This window comes from Triticum urartu, chromosome 6A (genome assembly GCF_056163025.1).
Source record: "Triticum urartu cultivar PI428250 chromosome 6A, HENAU_Tu73, whole genome shotgun sequence".
Lineage (NCBI taxonomy): Eukaryota > Viridiplantae > Streptophyta > Magnoliopsida > Poales > Poaceae > Triticum > Triticum urartu.
The window spans coordinates 602467961-602474686 of record NC_141878.1 but is presented as its reverse complement, the minus strand read 5'-3'; positions in this window follow the sequence as shown (position 1 = coordinate 602474686).

The following is a 6726-nucleotide window of genomic DNA, read 5'->3' as shown; positions in this document are numbered from 1 at the left end:
GTCCGACTCTGGACAAGATTTGCTCTCATAGTCTTCACTCGAAGACATAGGTTTTTAATTAGGCATCACTTCAGTCATTCTGACTGGTTCTCTTGGACCCCACTTAACAGTACGGTGGTTCCTATGACTCAACACAAATAAAAAAGAACTACGAAAGATCTAAGTCTTCGAGTTCCATAGGCTTCACGTGGTGTCTTCTCTTGTCATAGTCTTCAATGTGAATATCTTCATATACCACCATTGACTTCAATGTCTTCGTACATTTTTAGGGGTCATCTCTGGTAGTAAAACCGAATCAATGAGGGACTTCTACCTGTGTTATCCTGCAATTCTCACAGTCCCTCAACTAGGTTTGTCGTCAATACTCCAAAACCAACTAGGGGTAGCACTAGATGCACTTACAATCTCCCCCTTTTTGGTGATTGATGACAAACTAGTTGAAGTTTTCAACGGGGAATATAATCTATGGAATTGTAAAGGGTAAGGAATTGTCTTCATAAGTTGCAAGGGCTCCCCCTGAAGATGTGCATATAAGTAATTTGCTTTTGGAATGCAAATGCACATAGCAGGTTGTACTTGTGGAGCTCCACTTCAACTTATGATGACAATCCACTATGCATGTAAAAGTATATGAAGATAATGACATGCACAATGGAAAATGGACGTCTACAGGATGATCTAAGTGCAAAATTTATTGTCGCACATGCGGAATTTATCTTCGCAAAACAAGGTGGCAAACAAGTAGCAGGCGACCATCGAGTTTAAGCATTACAACTCAAAGAAGCAAATGTAGCAAAACGAGAGTTATAAGCTCGAAGCAAAATATAAAGCACCCGCCCATATTGACCCGCTTGAAGACTATCAACCTCATATGCTTCTCCCCCTTTTGTCAGTGAGGACCAAAAAGGTTTGAAGACATAGAGTTTTCTACTCGTTCCCATGAGCAGCAGGTTCGTTGGTGGTGTTTGGCGGTGCTGAAGAGCTTGGTGCCGAGTCGACGCGCGCTGAAGGAGGTGGTGGTGATGTAGCGTTGTCTTCTTCTTTGATGATTCTGGTAGTCACTGTGGCAGCAGATGAAGAGAATTCAGAGTCTTCGAGGGATGGAGTTCCTCTCAGCACAGCCCTTCGAGGAGGTGTGGAGTCAAACTTGAATCGCTCTGTGAAGCCATCCTCTTGAAGATCAGCTTCAGAACACATCATGGTGAGTCCCTTCCAGGTGCGGCGACAGGTTTCATGTGCAACAAATGCATTCTTGGTGGCAAGATTTCGAATGCGATTTACATCCACCAAGAGGCTTTTCATTTGTCTCTTCAGCCAGTCATGATGCCTATCCTGCTTTTGATGAAGGGCCACAAGAAGCTCTCGGTCATTGAGAGCACGAGCGCGCTTCTTGGGTCTTTGAGCAGTTGTGCTGTCAGTGGCTTCAGTGGAAGCTGGGCGTGGTGCACGTGTAGTGCCAGCCAAAGGATACACCCGAGAGATAGCTTCAATTCCTTCAATGTTTTGAGTGAAGCTCTGGTGTTCTGCATTCTGAAGACTTAGAGGTTGCTTGGCAGGTTCAGGATAGATGGCTTCAGCAGAGGTATCCACATCTGGCAGGAAGATCCGATGGTTGCGGGCTGAGGGCTGATACAAGATCGCAGAGTGAAGTTTGATCAGCCTCATTACCCAAGGGGCATAGAACTTCAAACCAAACAGATCTGAGCCTGATGCAGCTAGTTGGCGTATGAAGAAGTCTTGTGCATTGAAGCATTTGCCATGAAGGATACAGAATATCAGAGTCTTCATTGCACCCTCGATCTTGACATTTGGAGAGTGCCCTTTGATAGGCCAGAGAGTCCGCCTGATGATGTGATAGATGGTTCTGGGCAGGTACTCAAGGTCTTTAAGGAAGAACTCTGTTGGATACGCAGCATCTTGAGGCAAAGGCTTCATCATGCTTAGCATTTGACTCATATCAGGTTCTGGCCTCTGAAAGATGCTTTCAATAGCTTCAGTGTGTAGCTGACAGCCTGGTTCGAAGAATTCGCCAGGAGTGGGAAGGCCAGTGAGCTCAATGATATCAAATGCATTGGCTTCGTGATGAACATTGCCGGTCATCCACTCCAGGACCCAAGTCTTCGGATCTCTGTTGTATCCTTTGATGTGGAGGGTGGCATAGAATTGTAGCAGGAGCTCTTCATTCCAATGCTCTTCATCAGTAACAAACTACAGCAGACCCACTTGCTTGAAGCAATCCAACGCTTCCTCTAGACAGGGCAGACCAGCAATGGCTTCAACGTCAAGGCGCTTGTGTGGTAACATGCGAGCTTGGTTGTAGAGAATGCAAGAGTAGTAGCTTCGCTGAGGATAGCTCCAGAACCTATCTGATGAAATCCTTTCCCTTGAGTAGGGCTTCTTGGAGCTATTGAAAAAATTATTGTCTGCCTTGAAGCTATTGATGTTAAAGGAGCCAGGTGCTGATGCAGGACCTGGGAACCTTGGCAGTCTTGGGACTGGCTTCTGGACCTGAGGCCTGTGCGCAACATGATAGTTGAATTGGGGACCGGCAGCAGACTCAGGAACAGAAGTGTCAGGATCAGTCGCTTCGCTGTCTTCTGAAGCTTTTGGTGGGGAGGTCTCCACATTAGCTTCAATGATGGTTGTGGCAGCCTCACGATTTTCATCCTCCACTTGACGAGCTGGAGGGTCGGACACAAGCACGTTCTCCTGGAGAACTGCTTCTTGGTGGAGCAGGGGAGTGGGATCTTGTGGTACTTCTTCATCTTCTTCGGCTGATGCAGCAGGAATGTCGTCAGCAGAGTCTTGAGGCCTTGGACCTTTGCGAAGCCTGCGTAACGCAGACGATGCCTATGGAGTTGGAGTAGGCTGGGCCTCAGATTCTTCTTCCTCTTGCGGGCGATCCGCCCATGAAGCATCCTGTGCAATTGGCGTCAGTGGACGACCAATGCTGATGAGTTTGTTGTTTTCACACTGAGGAAGGGCTGCATCATCTTCTACATTGTCATGATGACCAATGTCTTCAGCAGCGATGGGATCGGCTGCTGGAATGTCTTCAGCTTCAGGAGCCTCTGTGGAAGCAGGCTCATGAACTGTCAGTTGTCGTTCTGCGTCAGGATAGACTACAGAAAGGGGTTCAACCATCAAGGGCTCTGTGGGAGCAGCTCGAGCTTTCTTGATCTTTCTCTTTTTCTGAGTGGGGGTAGAAGGAGAGGCTTCAGAGTATTTCCTCTTCCTGGCTTCAGCCTCTGCAGTTCTCGTCTTCTTGAGCTCTGAAGCGGTTGACCGGCTCTTTGGCTTCGAGCCAGTCGTTGCAGTTGGGAAGACAAGCGGAACTGCTTCCTGCCTTGGTGCATCAGGTTCAGCCATAGCAGGCTTCTTCTTCTTCTTCGCGGCCATCCTGGGGTCGATGCCAGGACGCCCAAGTGCCTTGCGCTTCTCAGCCTCATTGTAGGCTTGCACACATCTTTCAGCCAGAGTCTTCATGCGCTCACGCGAACCCTGACTTCTGCACGCTTCTTCAGAAAGTTTTCCTTGAGCTCGTGCATCATGATTTTGAAGTTCTTCACTTCTTTCACGCTGAGCTTGGCCAGATGCTTCTTGAACTGAGCCTTTTCATGATCAATCTTCTGCTTCAGTTCAACTATGCACTGGGCAATAGCAAGTTCAGAAGCAATGGCGCCTTGGAAGGCGACACTGAGGCCAATGGGTAGCTGCAGATCTTCAAAGCTAATGTTTGGCATGTCAAACCATTCGTCAATGAAGTTGTGGATGATGGCAGCATCAAAGAGAGGCAGATTGTTGAAGATTTCTGCTTCTTCTTTGCTCTTGATGAGTTGCTCAAGAGCGTCATCTGCAAGATCTTCATCACTTGACAGATCAATGTCGTCGTTGCGCAGAATGGCAGCAGCTGTTAGCTCTTCGCCAGTGTGAGACAGAGGCATCTTGGCCTTCTGGGGCTTGGAGACGCGTGATAAGTCTTCAGACTGCACACTGTCTTCAGGAGGTGCAGTTTCCAATGGCTTCGCCCTTGAGATTTTTGGTGAAGGGGCCGGCTTTGAAGCTTTTGGCTTCTTCAACTGCTTTGGCTTCGGCACTGCAGGCGCGTCTTCTGATTCAGAGTCAGCTGGAGGCTCATTCATGGTAGTCCCTTGAACTAAGATGCGGGTGATGAGGCCCTCAAGGTTGGCATACGGACCGATGACATTCGGTTCTGCCTCGCGTGTGCCATCTGCCCTTGGTGCGGAGGGACCAGGGTTGAAGTCTAACCCCAACTTCTTTTTGTTCTGCTTCGCTGAGTTCTGGGCAAACTGGAAGTTGCGCTTGAACAGATTGTCGTCACGACACCAGAGTAGTGACGATGGATGTGCATCAGCAGGCTGTGGTCCACGGACCATGCATGGATAGAAGCCTTGAGCAATGGCTTCATCTCTGGACCTGGGTAGAAGATTTTTGAACAGGATGTCTCCCCACGGTCTCTTGATGGCGTTTTTCTCAGCATACTCCTGAGTGACGAAGCGGTATTGGAACCATTGTTCTGCCCAATATCTTCGAATCCATTGGATTCGGGTCTTGCGCTGACCATAATTCTCTTCAGGATCTGTTTTATACATTTCTGCCAGTTCATCAGGCAGATCTTTGGATGTTCCGCCACGACGCTGTCTGCCCCCCTTCCTTGCTGCTGTCTCTGAAGCCATAAACTTTAACTTGAAAGGCTTCAAGACGTTCAAAGGCTTCAAAGGCTTTCTCTTGCTAGACCAACAGGAACTGGCTTCAGGAGAGTTTATGTGATGCTGTAAGAACTCTGCAAATGAATGCAGACTATGAGAACCAAAGGATTCTCGCACGGACATGTACCTGTGACAGCATTAAGGTGCGAGGTAAGGGGAAGAGGTCATATGCATTCTCAGAAGATTTTGAAGATAAATCAGTTTAGAAGACATTGACCTCAACGTGCGAAGACATTCACTCATAGATAAGAAGTTGGTTCCAGATTTGTACGAACCCACAGATCAGTACAAGTGAGGAATCTAACTACTTTGTGAAGCACAAGTGAATATACTAGGCATGTTATGAGATGCAGATTGAGAGAGATCTAACTTGTGTGAATAGAAACTTCTTATGGTAGAAAGTGACAAAGCCATAGGATCAAAAGGGGCTGTAAAAAGAAGTTTTATTTACCACACTTGGAACTGCTAGACGGAGTGGGAGATGATGCCGAGCAGTTCAATCCTCCGTGCCCTAACTTGGCGACGGAAGACACCTACGGCGACGGCGGAGAGGACGATATCCGCAATCAGCGTGAAGACGGCGTCGGAGAGGTTGCGGCAGCGAAGCGCTTCGTCGCCGGCGTCGTCGAGGGCTAGCGGTGGCACTAGGGTTCGTGCGAGGGAGGAAGAAGGAGATAATGACCGCTGTGAGTGTGTATTTATAGTTACAGGGGCGGCACTGCGCTATTACACAGGTGCCCCTGGCGATTCGCATCTGAGTAACACGTGGCCATCATGCGGTATTTTGGGGGCAGTTCCACGTCCCACGCACGCCTGGATTGTCGGGTGGTCGTTCCTACTTCTCCGGATTTCATGTGGATAAATGAGCATTGAAAACGGACTTAAATGTTGTCTCTGTGTCTTCTGCTGACAAGGACGCAGAGAAGACATTCGACAGTTTCAATAGAATGCATATGACTTGGAGAGATAGAATTTTGAGATAGAAAGCATAGAGAGGTTAGGGTCCGATCACATTCACTTAGTTCAAAAGATTCAAACAAGAAGACATAGCTATAAGTGAATGCTGTAGAGGACAGAACACTAGTATATATATATCTATATAATCAACATAGTGAAAATAATCTTGAAGACATGTTGAGATTGAAGCCAAATCAAATGTGAAGACATTGCAAGGTAACGCCATGAGTGAAACACTTCAAAATAGAACGTTTGGTGGTGGCGTTACCCACCGTATAGGAAGTATTAGACCCAGACATGGCGCACAATTATCGTGGCGCTCCGAAGTCAAATTCCACATTAATGTATTCACACTTAGAATGTATGTCTTCATTGATTGAAGATATACGGTACTTCGTGTGTTGCACATCTAAGTCATCAATATGCATAAGTGTTAGGATGTGTGCCTGATCACAGGACATTTGAGGATTCCAGGATATTTAGCTCACACCGTAACTTGCAAAATCTCTTCTCATCCAAGGGCTTGGTGAAGATATCTGCCAATTGCTCTTCAGTGTTGACGTGTATGATATCAATATCTTCCTTCACAACATGATCTCTGAGAAAGTGATGACGAATTTCTATGTGCTTTGTCTTCGAGTGCTGAACTGGGTTGTTGGCAATCTTGATGGCGCTTTCGTTGTCGCAGTAAAGTGGCACTTGCTTCAGATGAATGCCATAGTCCTTGAGAGTTTGTTTCATCCACAGAAGCTGAGCGCAGCAAGATCCAGCAGCAATGTATTCAGATTTAGCAGTGGAGAGGGATACACAGTTCTGCTTCTTTGAAGACCAACATACAAGTGATCGTCCCAGAAAGTGACATGTGCCTGATGTAGACTTCCGATCAACCTTGTCACCAGCATAATTAGCATCCGAGAATCCAACCAGATCAAACTCTGAGCCCTTTGGATACCATAATCCTAGAGTTGGGGTGTGAGCCAAATATCGAAGAATTCGCTTCACAGCTAAGTGATGCGACTCCTTTGGTGCCGCTTGAAAT